This window comes from Astyanax mexicanus, chromosome 19 (assembly GCF_023375975.1).
Source record: "Astyanax mexicanus isolate ESR-SI-001 chromosome 19, AstMex3_surface, whole genome shotgun sequence".
In the NCBI taxonomy this organism is placed as follows: Eukaryota; Metazoa; Chordata; class Actinopteri; order Characiformes; family Acestrorhamphidae; genus Astyanax; species Astyanax mexicanus.
Window position 1 is genome coordinate 33592953 of NC_064426.1, and position 14179 is coordinate 33607131.

General features: G+C 40.5%; 1 long non-coding RNA gene across 3 annotated transcripts in view; it reads right to left on the reverse strand.

Annotated features, from left to right (window-relative positions):
- The window catches only part of LOC111192064 (uncharacterized), a 28750-nt gene extending 16829 nt beyond the window's left edge, over positions 1-11921 (reverse strand). For 2 of the 3 annotated variants that reach the window (XR_002649797.2, XR_002649798.2), the window contains exons 1-3: positions 11815-11921; positions 9772-9912; positions 4096-4192 (exon numbers count right to left, since the gene is read on the reverse strand). This is a non-coding gene — a long non-coding RNA (uncharacterized LOC111192064). Of the gene's footprint in view, positions 1-4095; positions 4193-6462; positions 6560-9771; positions 9913-11814 lie in introns of all 3 variants that reach the window. The other variant, XR_007427308.1, reaches the window with a different exon arrangement.
- Between the last annotated feature and the right edge of the window lie 2258 nt (positions 11922-14179).

Below are 14179 nucleotides of genomic sequence, written 5' to 3' on the forward strand. Positions count from 1 at the left end.
ATGCATCCCATAACATCCCCCACCCTGTTCTCCCTGCACACACAGTCTGACTCAAAAGTCAATACTCAATTTAAGGGTTGTGACACACCATGTCATATGTTTCTATGTGCATACTGTTTTGGTCAGCTGTACATTTTTAACTAGGGTGATAAAAAAACTAATCGAACAAGTTGAGACCAGTCATCATCTTAGGTCAGGTCAACCTCAGGGATGTACACCACTCACTTGTGATTGGAGGAATGACAGGTGATGAGGCATAAGGATTTGGTTAGAATTGCTAGTTTTCTTTTAGTTTTTTAATTATTCATTGCATTCCAAAAACCTGGAAAACTTTTTGTCTGGAAGACGTTTAGAATAAACTGGCAAAGCTATTTTGGACTGGGACTATTATTTTTGCTTATTGCTTATTTTGTATCACACAAGATACAACATAAATCAGAATCTCATTTTAACTCTTTTAGGCCCCCAGCAGTCATAAAACAACAAAATGGAAATGTATCAAATGATTTATACATGCTGAAGTAGTAGTTACATTTACATTTATCATCGCTGTCCATTGAATAATATAAAAATAAAAAAGATATATATTTACTTTTATTCTGACTTAATTTAATAGTTTTTTTATATACTTAGTTTTTTTATCTAATTTAATCTAAACAGTATTGTCATTTACATTTTCCACGCATATTGCTTTTTATTAAATTCAACATTTCTTGTTTTGTTTTTGCTGTTGACTATTGTTGTTTATATACTTGTACATTGTGCAAACATGAAGTATCTGAGTTTTTAGTGCATTGTAGATTTAGTAGAGTATTATTCATACATCATATTTTTGTTAATGCTTATTATAATCACCATGTGGAATTTGTCATTTATCTGTTTTTAAAATATCATTCAAAATATTTATTTTGCTTAAGAACTTTAGTTCTGAAATCTAGTGTTGTGGGCAGTTTTTACACATTTTTCCATTTCCTTCTCCCAGTCCCACTGTAGCCATTCACCTCTCTCTCTCTCTCTCTCTCTCTCTCTCTCTAGGTTTGTTGTGTAGCACCCCTCCACCCCACCCACCCTTCGCCCAGCTCTCCTCCTTGTCTTTGTCAAGCCTAATGTTCTCAAATGGAGGGAAATTAAAGCAGGGAAGCCATGCATGTCGCACCCTAACTCTACCCCCCGCGGGCCTATTGGGCCACGACATGCATACTGATAACACACATGCTACCCAGCCTCTCCTTCACTGCCTCGTCTCTCTCTTCCAGCACAGAACACACTGACTCACCAGCCACAGCCACACATACAGAGGAGGAAGACTTTCTGAGTTTCTGAGGAACATATAAGATAAAACATTTATTACAAACCCGAACACACATACACGCAGTTTGCTAAATTTCCTTCGGGATCAATAAAGTATCTCTCTCTCTCTCTCTCTCTCTCTCTCTCTCTCTCTCTCTCTCTCTCTCTCTATCTATCTATCTATCTATCTATCTATCTATCTATCTATCTATCTATCTATCTATCTATCTATCTATCTATCTATCTATCTCTTTATATGGTACTTCCAGTAGCTTCTGTACGACTGTAATCCCAAACCTAATCTTAAATATCAGGAGAATAAAGCAAATCTAGTCTAGAACCCACCAAAAGTTTGTGTTTCCTAAATTCTACAAGATATTAGGTCTACAGAAATATCAAACACATGTCTATGCATTAGAGCTGGGCGATACAAATTAAAAACCCATATCTCAATATTTTCCAAGGAAATAGTGATATGATTAATTATAATGAATACTGTATCACCTTTGAAAAACACAGTACATATTTTTAATGATTAGTTGACCATATAAAGATTGCTGTCAGACAATAGTTAATTTAGGCTACGTTCACATTACAAGACATATTGCTCAAATCAGATTTTTTTTTGCTCAGATTGGATTTGACCGTTCACATTCACAAATATAAGTGAGCTGTATCTGTGTGTAATGTGAACGAATCTGTCCCTGAAACACCTCACATGTGCACATTGATATGTGTATAAACGTCGCCTTCTTCACTAACAACAAAAAACTCATGTTTGAGAGACTGGTCTGAAGTACATGCTCAGGTTAAAGAGGTGAAAAAAGGCCAGGCGGTTTGCTTTTGCTGTTTTTTGCAGCTATAGCTGCACAGCTGCACCAAGAGATGTAGTGTCGGTATGAGAGAGAAGCACGTAGCGCTAATGCTAATGCGTAAAAGCAAACAGACGCATGAATTCTGATTTGACTGTTTACATTCATGTCACATGTCCATGAATCAGATACTTATCCGAATTAGGGCCACATATGAAAGTGACTCAAATCTGATTCGAAAAAATCGGATTTGGCAAGTTCACACAGCCATAAAAAAATAAATCAGATCTGAGCCACATAGAGCTAAAAATCAGATTTGAGTCACTTCATCTTCGTAATGTGAATGTAGCCTTATTGTTGTGTTTAAACCCCGCCCACTAGATAGTTATATTCTGTCTTCAGATCCAACTGTTATGACTGGGTAAAAAGTAAACTTTTCTTTTACACTTTTATAATGACAGACTTTCTTAAATTTTCTTTAAACAATTGCAATATATTATGTTATTTAAAGTACCACAATATAATCATAATTTATCACAACCCCTGTGTTGTGATGCATATTGTATCACTAATTTCCTGCCAATACACAGCCCTATATATAAAACATATAGGGTCATATATAAGAGTTTGACAGGGATTAAGCCTAGAATTGGAATACACACCATTCTGAATTGAGATTTTTCATTAAGGCAAATATAGTCTACTGTTAATCGCTGCAGGCATAATCTATGTCTGGGAATCTGCCCCATACTACATTTGAAAATGTAATAGCTAACTATGTATATAATCAAGTATTTCACTCTATTGCTCTAGAGGATGATGTGTACAATGTTTCTATGACATCTACAATTTAATTTGTAATACAATTTACACAAAAGTCTATTCTGTTAAGTGTAATCTCTCTGTACACCAAACCGTTTCCACACACACACACAACACTCATGTTCAGTCCCTTATCAAAAGAACTGGTATTCAGATTTTAAGCCACCTTACAATAGATATTATATTATAATACGACCATCTTGTACAAAATGGTGTTTTTTTTTTCAATATATTGGTACTGACCCTATAATGCACAGCCCTACCATACACACAGTACATTCAAACATAGCTCGAACACAATGCCTGCTTTCACCCACAGATTGCCGTTTTTTACATGCTGCTGATTCACTTTTGTGCAGCGCTGATGAATTCATTCCTTTAAACTTGCTCTACTGTGGAGGACTCTAAATCTCTTTTTCCACCGTGTCTCTCTCTCTCTCTCTCTCTCTCTCTCTCTTTCTCACCCACACACACTTGCACAGAGACTGTCTTTCAGCAGGAGGCGAGGCAGCGTTGATTTGTGAGCTTTCCTGCTGGAGCTGTGTGAAGTTTTGGGACAGATCAATCTGATCTCAGTGCAGGGCTCTCCCTCTCTGACTGACTAATGGCCTCTTAGAGCAGATCAAGTGACACCAGGAGAGGAGTGTATGTATATGTATGTGCGTGGGTGTGCATGTATGTGGGTGTATGTACATGATGTATGCCTGTGTGCTTAAGATGAAGGCAGATCCTGGGGGCTGTGTGTTTCTTTTTCTTTTATTTTTGTCTTGTATGTGATGTATGTAGAGATATATGTATGTATGTATGTATGTATGTATAAATGTACGTATGTATTTGTCAGGCTGTCTGTTTTCAGTTGAATAATGAAACTGCACATGTTGAACACTTTTAAAAAACAGTTCCTGTATATTTGCTCAATTAATAGAATATCAATATTACACAATTTATAAATATTGGAGCTTATCTAGTATTCTTCCACATCAATCATTTCCTTCATTTATTCCCTGATTTACATGCCCGGACAGCTTTTAAAGGCCTGCTGAAATGACCTGTGTTTTGACATGCATAAGTGTTTCTGATAACTCATTCAAAATGCTGAGCTCTGCCCAAACCTAACAGAGTCTGCAGCCCTGTGGCACTGCACGAGCTGCTGCTACCGCTGCTAACTCACCGCTAACTGTGGCATAACATTACCCGTTCCTCTTCAGTGGCCTGTGGCCGACCTTCAGGCTACAGTTCTCCTCCTGAACCACTGGGAGGTAAGCCCGCTGGAGGAAGAAGGCAAAAAGACAAAATTTATTAGCACAATTAGACTAACTTTACTCTAATGAACAGCCAACAACACAGGGTTATGCTTACCAGTAAATGCTGTACATACAGGTATTATTCAGGTTTGATGTGTCAACAGAGCAAATAGGGGTTTAATGCTCTGTCATGAAGGAGAACATTTAAAAGTATTAAGACCTGCTTATTTACTTTTTCCTATGGAATTAAGGGTACTAAAAAGAGTTGTTTTGCTGTTGTTGGAATAGCTGTTTCTACTGTCCAGGAAATGCTATTAGATTTTGGATTTAAAATTATTGTATTGCATTCAGTAACAAGAGCATTAGTGTTTTCAAGATGTTGGAGGATCTCGATCTCACCGAATACTTCATCCCAAACTCCCCGACTACTCCATCCCGAACTCCCCAACTCCCTCATCCCAAACTCCCCGACTACTCCATCCCGAACTCCCCGACTCCCTCATCCCAAACTCCCCGACTACTCCATCCCAAACTCCCCAACTCCCTCATCCCAAACTCCCCGACTACTCCATCCCAAACTCCCCAACTCCCTCATCCCAAACTCCCCGATTCCCTCATCCCAAACTCCCCGACTACTCCATCCCAAACTCCCCGACTCCCTCATCCCAAACTCCCCGATTCCCTCATCCCAAACTCCCCGACTACTCCATCACAAACTCCTTGACTCCCTCATCCCAAACTCCCCAACTCCCTCATCCCAAACTCCCCAACTCCCTCATCCCAAACTCTCCAACTCCATCGTCCCAAACTACCCAACTACCTCATCCCAAACTCCCCGACTACTCCATCCCGGACTCCCCGACTCCCTCATCCCAAACTCCCCGACTACTCCATCCCGGACTCCCCGACTACTCCATCCCGGACTCCCCGACTACTCCATCCCGAACTCCCCAACTCCCTCATCCCAAACTCCCCGACTACTCCATCCCAAACTCCCCAACTCCCTCATCCCAAACTCCCTGACTACTCCATCCCAAACTCCCCGACTCCCTTATCCCAAACTCCCTGACTACTCCATCCCAAATTCCCCGACTCCCTCATCCCAAACTCCCCGACTCCCTCATCCCAAACTCCCCAACTACTCCATCCCAAACTCCCCAACTCCCTCATCCCAAACTCCCCGACTACTCCATCCCGGACTCTCCGACTACTCCATCCCGGACTCCCCGACTACTCCATCCCGAACTCCCCAACTCCCTCATCCCAAACTCCCCGACTACTCCATCCCAAACTCCCCAACTCCCTCATCCCAAACTCCCTGACTACTCCATCCCAAACTCCCCGACTCCCTTATCCCAAACTCCCTGATTACTCCATCCCAAATTCCCCGACTACCTCATCCCAAACTCCCCGACTCCCTCATCCCAAACTCCTCGACTCCCTCATCCCAAACTCCTCGACTCCCTCATCCCAAACTCCCCGACTCCCTCATCTCAAACTCCCCAACTACTCCATCCTAAACTACTCGACTCCTCCATCCCAAACTCCCCGACTACTCCATCCCAAACTCCCTGACTACTCCATCCTAAACTCCCCAAACTCCATCCCATACTCCATCCATCCTCGACTCCCTCATCCCAAACTCCCCGACTCCATCTCAAACTCCCCAACTCCTTATGCCCATCTGCACCAGGAAGTCCTTTTCTATTGGCAATTCTTTTTCTACAGGGACTAGACACACAGACAGCTTGTATGTTTGTGTTTTATATTTTTGGTCAGGATTAAATTCTTGAGCTATTTGCTTTTATTTAGATCTGTCAGATATGGTTGTGTGTTCAGTCAAGTTGTTTTAAAAATATTTGACATTATTTAAATATAAAATACTTTAATGAGGTCACAGTGTTACTTGAGTTTTCATGATGTACTGAATTATCTGCCAAAGTCATTTGTTTTCCTTTATTGAACAGACCTTATTGAGCAGTATTGACTGAACAGGCTTCTATAAAGGCTTTTTATTCCAAAATAGCACATAGATAATAAAACATCTATCTGAATTCACTTTGCTTAACATAGCATTATAAATAACATCAATCTTAAACTGTCAAACAAATATTCTACTTCCCAATTAAGTCTTGAGTACTGGTATACAGGATTGATGCCTGCTGAAATGACCTGTGTTTTGACATGCATAAGTGTTTCTGATAACTCATTCAAAATGCTGAGCTCTGCCCAAACCTAACAGAGTCTGCAGCCCTGTGGCACTGCACGAGCTGCTGCTACCGCTGCTAACTCACCGCTAACTGTGGCATAACATTACCCGTTCCTCTTCAGTGGCCTGTGGCCGACCTTCAGGCTACAGTTCTCCTCCTGAACCACTGGGAGGTAAGCCCGCTGGAGGAAGAAGGCAAAAAGACAAAATTTATTAGCACAATTAGACTAACTTTACTCTAATGAACAGCCAACAACACAGGGTTATGCTTACCAGTAAATGCTGTACATACAGGTATTATTCAGGTTTGATGTGTCAACAGAGCAAATAGGGGTTTAATGCTCTGTCATGAAGGAGAACATTTAAAAGTATTAAGACCTGCTTATTTACTTTTTCCTATGGAATTAAGGGTACTAAAAAGAGTTGTTTTGCTGTTGTTGGAATAGCTGTTTCTACTGTCCAGGAAATGCTATTAGATTTTGGATTTAAAATTATTGTATTGCATTCAGTAACAAGAGCATTAGTGTTTTCAAGATGTTGGAGGATCTCGATCTCACCGAATACTTCATCCCAAACTCCCCGACTACTCCATCCCGAACTCCCCAACTCCCTCATCCCAAACTCCCCGACTACTCCATCCCGAACTCCCCGACTCCCTCATCCCAAACTCCCCGACTACTCCATCCCAAACTCCCCAACTCCCTCATCCCAAACTCCCTGACTACTCCATCCCGAACCTGACTACTCCATCCCAAATTCCCCGATTCCCTCATCCCAAACTCCCCGACTACTCCATCCCAAACTCCCCGACTCCCTCATCCCAAACTCCCCGATTCCCTCATCCCAAACTCCCCGACTACTCCATCACAAACTCCTTGACTCCCTCATCCCAAACTCCCCAACTCCCTCATCCCAAACTCCCCAACTCCCTCATCCCAAACTCTCCAACTCCATCGTCCCAAACTACCCAACTACCTCATCCCAAACTCCCCGACTACTCCATCCCGGACTCCCCGACTGCCTCATCCCAAACTCCCCGACTACTCCATCCCGGACTCCCCGACTACTCCATCCCGGACTCCCCGACTACTCCATCCCGAACTCCCCAACTCCCTCATCCCAAACTCCCCGACTACTCCATCCCAAACTCCCCAACTCCCTCATCCCAAACTCCCTGACTACTCCATCCCAAACTCCCCGACTCCCTTATCCCAAACTCCCTGACTACTCCATCCCAAATTCCCCGACTCCCTCATCCCAAACTCCCCGACTCCCTCATCCCAAACTCCCCAACTACTCCATCCCAAACTCCCCAACTCCCTCATCCCAAACTCCCCGACTACTCCATCCCGGACTCCCCGACTACTCCATCCCGGACTCCCCGACTACTCCATCCCGAACTCCCCAACTCCCTCATCCCAAACTCCCCGACTACTCCATCCCAAACTCCCCAACTCCCTCATCCCAAACTCCCTGACTACTCCATCCCAAACTCCCCGACTCCCTTATCCCAAACTCCCTGACTACTCCATCCCAAATTCCCCGACTACCTCATCCCAAACTCCCCGACTCCCTCATCCCAAACTCCTCGACTCCCTCATCCCAAACTCCTCGACTCCCTCATCCCAAACTCCCCGACTCCCTCATCTCAAACTCCCCAACTACTCCATCCTAAACTACTCGACTCCTCCATCCCAAACTCCCCGACTACTCCATCCCAAACTCCCTGACTACTCCATCCTAAACTCCCCAAACTCCATCCCATACTCCATCCATCCTCGACTCCCTCATCCCAAACTCCCCGACTCCATCTCAAACTCCCCAACTCCTTATGCCCATCTGCACCAGGAAGTCCTTTTCTATTGGCAATTCTTTTTCTACAGGGACTAGACACACAGACAGCTTGTATGTTTGTGTTTTATATTTTTGGTCAGGATTAAATTCTTGAGCTATTTGCTTTTATTTAGATCTGTCAGATATGGTTGTGTGTTCAGTCAAGTTGTTTTAAAAATATTTGACATTATTTAAATATAAAATACTTTAATGAGGTCACAGTGTTACTTGAGTTTTCATGATGTACTGAATTATCTGCCAAAGTCATTTGTTTTCCTTTATTGAACAGACCTTATTGAGCAGTATTGACTGAACAGGCTTCTATAAAGGCTTTTTATTCCAAAATAGCACATAGATAATAAAACATCTATCTGAATTCACTTTGCTTAACATAGCATTATAAATAACATCAATCTTAAACTGTCAAACAAATATTCTACTTCCCAATTAAGTCTTGAGTACTGGTATACAGGATTGATGCAGGCTAATGTAGGCTAATGGATCATTTTGGATTATATGGTTTTTTTTTTCCCTCCAGTACTCAATCCAGTGTTTAGGCCAGTATCAGGCCGATACCCGATACAAAGTATTGGACTGGAACATTCCTAGATTCAGTCCAGCAATATGCAAATGCAAAGCCGAGGGTGCACGATAATCCAACTGAGGGGGCATTGCCCTGAGTCACACTTGCACTTGATTATGCAGCGGGCCCGTGTGTTGGCTCAGAGCAGGGTCCAGTGGCCGCCTCCCCGGTGCTGGGTTAATGGGCTGGTCAGAAAGCAGCTCCCTCCCAGCGCTGGAGACACTGTAAAACATTAACGGCTCACCGCAGGGATCCGTGCTTGAGCCGGGCCCACCAACCAACCCCCATTATTCATTAGACGAGAACGTTATTTATTGCCTCCTGGCACAAACACAACAAGCCAATTAATAATTAAGCATTTCCATCCGCCTGCGTATCCTCTGAGTCAGACGCACAGAGCAGGAGATACGCACACACGGACCCGTGAGCAGAATAACTTCAGAACTTAATACAGAAAGTGGCAGTTAAGAATCAACCACCATCTGCACTGAGTCGCAGCCGTATTCCGTCAAATTATTACTCAGCCACATGACTGCAACAACTGTACAATCTTATTTTGCACTTCCTTTTATAGATTTGTAAAAATATTAAGTATTTTTTGCATGGATGTTTAGACTATATAATTTAGTATTATGAAGAGGTTCAAATATCTCTTCATCATTTGAAAGATTCATGGAGAACCACTTCTGGGTCACGAAAGAACCCTTTATGACTCCCTATGTGTTTAAGTACAATATCTAAAATACACTGTATAAACATCTACACCAACATGTACATACAGTTTCCTATTTTTTGTTTGTTTATTCATGCTTTTTTTTTAATGTTGCACACCTGCACATTGGTAGGCACTATAATGACAAGAAACCTGAGTTGAATTTAGCGAATTACCACCATGCTGTGAACTGATGCCACTGTTTGTCTACAACAGATTTGATGGACTATCTCAATTTCTCAATATAAGCTCATCTGTTTCCTTACCTGCCTCTGCCTGACACCCCCACTGTGAAGCTTCCTGGGGCACCATAACATGCATGTGATGCAGGTCCTGGGCCGTTGCAATAGATACCATTAGATTTTGATGGTCACACCCGAGAGTCTCAGCTGGATATCAAACTGAATCTGCAATAAAGCACAGTAAAATATGTACTGATGAATTTCACAGGCATGAACTTCAATGTATGTGATTCTTCTGAAAACTATAATATATATATATATATATATATATATATATATATATATATATATATATATATATATATATATATATATATATATATATATATATATATTAAATGGAATCACGTCATCAGGTTATTGGTGTTATTTAGTGATGTAAGCACAGTGTTGCTACTGACAAATTCAAACGATAGACTACCAATACACACAACTGCTGCCCCTATTAATTTAGCATGCTTTCTTTTCTACCAAGCACATTAAAATATACTAACTTAAAAAAGCATTAAAACAACCCAGAGAAACTATAATAAAATAATAAAAAAAGACTATTGTCTGTTTTCCAGGCATACCAAACCACACTACTTTTAGTTTCCTCAAGAAGGACCAGAAAATACAGCATTAAATACTATTATTGTAATCACTAATTAGATAATTTTTTTAATCGATTGGGACCACTTAATAATAGGGGTGTGCCATATTGTATCATACATGATAATATCGACAAAAATCTTGAATATCGTGAACGATATTATACACTGAAATATTGTGCCATATCACCCACTTTTATTTATCACATCAGAATACTACTTTTTTGCCATTTTAGCTAAAGAAAAATTCACACTGTTCTCATTTCCCATTATATATCTACTAGAGACCGATTATATCTGCCCAGTATCATTTATTTAAGTTTAATCCCGGGTATATGGAGATGTTTGGACATTCTGGATCATTGACTTCTGTTACAAATCTGATAAGATTCTTTTTTATTTAACATCTCAGTTAGCCAGATCATATTGCATACAATAATAAAATTCTAAATAATTTTTCTAATTCAGTGTTTTGTCATATCGCCAAAAGTATCGTTATCATGAAAATACCATGAAATATGATGATATTATTTTAGAGCCATATCTACGGTGGCCGAGAAAGCCCAGCGCAGTGCAAATTGAAAAGCGCTGCAAAAGCACAAAACACATCCATCAAAATTACAACACAGGCGCAGCAAATAGAAAAACGCGCTGCAAAAAGAAAAACGCGCTGCAAATAGAAAAACGCGCTGCAAATACAACCACAACACAACGGAAGTGAGTCACAACACAACGGAATTTTCCCGGGGGACCTTAAAAGATGCTGTACCAGCTGTATACAAAGGACAATAAGTGGCAAACAAGCTTCTGAAAAGTAAGTTATGTTTATTACCTGTGATTACCACGGTTGTGTGCATATTATTAAAAGTTCTGCTTCACAAAACGCCTTGTTTGCCACTTATTGTCCTTTGTACACATAGTGAAGTCCGAGACGTTACTGAAGACGCAGCTTAGCTGGTACACTATCTTTTAAGGTCCCCCGGGAAAATTCCGTTGTGTTGTGACTCACTTCCGTTGTGTTGTGGTTCTATTTGCAGCGCGTTTTTCTATTTGCAGCGCGTTTTTCTATTTGCAGCGCGTTTTTCTATTTGCAGCGCGTTTTTCTATTTGCTGCGCCTGTGTTGTAATTTTGATGGATGTGTTTTGTGCTTTTGCAGCGCTTTTCAATTTGCACTGCGTTGGGCTTTCTCGGCCACCGTACATATCACCCACCCCTACCTAATAAAATGTTATCCTTTTAAACCAAACTCCACTTTTTCTCTTTGCCTTTCCTACATGTCTGTCTTTCAACTACAAACATTTTACATGAATTACTGACACAACCCAGTCAAGCAAAAATACAAAATAAATAAAAAACAGTGCAACTTTATTACCTCAACCTCAACCTAAAATGCACTACAATTAACCAAAATTTTAAACCAAAGCTAACCATAAACTAATCCTAACCCTACATTTAACCAGAGTAGAATGTACCTACCTTCCTACCATTTCTGCTTGAGTTTCTGTTCATTCATTTCTTTATAAGAAGCTGTATAATCAATAATATCAGGATGAATGTAGCTGTAAACACTCTGTTTTCTCATTTCTTACAGATGGCAGGTAAGACAGGTAACATGCATTTGGCAAAACAGCGCCACCGGTGGACGGGAGGAGTAGTGTGAGTACAATTTTATTATATGAAAAAATCAAACATGTATACATTTGATTAGATCTTATTGCTTACACTATGTAAACTACTGAAGATGAGCGGACCAACAATATAAAAAAAATAATTACATTTACATATATCAGTTAACTGAGTGTACAATGAGTTCATACATATTAAAAGAATGAATAAAAGAAAAACATTTCTGAATTGTTGAATTGTGTGAATTTCTTTGAAATGGTCAAATTTACACTAAATCGGAATTTCTTTGTAATTTTCTCTTTTTTAAAATTTCTTTTAATTGTAAATATTGAAAAAAATCTGGAGATTTTTTTAATCTCATGACTTTAATATAGCAGCAATAATTACCAAAGTTTGTCAGTGCAACATGGCAATTTACAAAACGACTCAAGCACAGCGTCATTACCTGTCATTACTGTAAATTCAGTCCATGGCTTTGGTAAAAATATGAATCAGTGGTTAAGCCCCGCCCCTGCGTTTCACTCTTACTGGAAATGAGTGAGCTAAGCCGAGCCTCCACTCTTCCTCTCTGCTATCGATCAGCTGCTGAGGTGAGGGATAGTGTGACCGTCTCCAATGGAATGAGCAGCTTAAAGAGCCGCCAGGTCTGCTGCTGTCTCAGTGCATTCAGGCAAAGCAACAACTCTCACTTTAAACCCTTTTCTCACAGGATAGTGTGAAAGTGTTCACTACAAAAATCCTGACATTTAGCATAAATTACATTAGAAAAGGTGTCAAAGGTATTGATATTCATTACTCAGGTAGAAGTATAGATACTTGGGTTTAAAATACTTCTGTAGAAGTTGAAGCTTTTTACTAGTAAGTAAAAGCGTAAAGGTACAAATTTTAATACTACTTAAAAGTATAAAAGTAAAAGTAATGTGAGGGGAAAAATGTCATTAAGGACAAAAGCTTAGGCCGAGCCACAGGGTCCTGCAGTGCTTTTTTTAACGATGAGAAGCCAGAATAAAACAAGCAGAAATTAAATAGGAGTAACAAGGCTACTGTTGCAAGTTGTGATCAGCCCTTTCCATTTCAACTTGCATTATGGGATAATAGTGTCCATTATATCCACACTCAAACACGATTCAGTTCTGTGTATGTATTTTGGATATATATTTTAGCATGCTCCTCCTTTATGACTGATAGCAGCTTGTGTTAGCATGTTGTAGCATTACAGTGATAGCCAGCACTAGTCTGGTTCTCTTTTTACATCTTAAATACTCTTTTGCCTTGATAACTCAGCAGCATAGGGACCACTAAGTATGAATGTGAGCACTTGATTTAAAAAAATGACTTTAAATGCCCATCTTTATTAGTTAGAGGTTGCTGAAGTGTAGTGATTACATGTTCTGGTCAAAATTAGCCAGCTTTGTGTGCTATATCTACATACTGTATGTGTTCTGGGCTCTAAGCTGACTTCATCTATCAAATCCACAGCACGCCAGTGTTGTGGCTCATTTAGCATTTAGCATCATGCTCTCTTTTCTTACCTTGACATACATGAGCGTATTCTGCATATTAGAGTAAGTTTATTGCTGTGATCACCTTGTTTAATTTGAGCCGTCTCCCGATGATAGCATCTAAGAATTAGCCCGTGTAGTTTAGTAACGCATGTTCAGGTGAAGTCATCACCATTAGCCGTTGTGTTTGGTGTTGCCGTGTGGGGTGGCAGTCATATTCATTTGACTTTCTGCTTGGCTGGAGCGCTTAATGCGGCACAGGCTCTGCTGCCCCTACTAATAGCGCTCATTTTATTTTGGCGGACCTGGAGGTGTCTGTCCATCACCGCTTCAGTAATGCAGAGTGTGTGGAAGTGTGTGTGTGTGTGTGTGTGTGTGTGAGAGACTGAATGCTTGAAAGAGATCATGCAGCCTGATGTTATACATTCCCATAGATTTTCCTATAATTGATGTATTGTCATCCAAACTGCTTATAACAACTATAAAGTTCTAACTGCGGTCCATGTGTTACGCGCAATGTCAAAAGTAGGTCTAACCCACTTCTAAAAGCGGCCGCAGCCAAATCATCATGTGCTATTAAATCACTTCATGGCTGTTATACTAATCCAGATCCAATATATCAATATAATATCAATCAGACGATGAATACAGATGGGATCTGAAATGAGCTCTTTGAGTTGCAGTGTTGAGTGTTTGTGCATGCATGTGGCTGA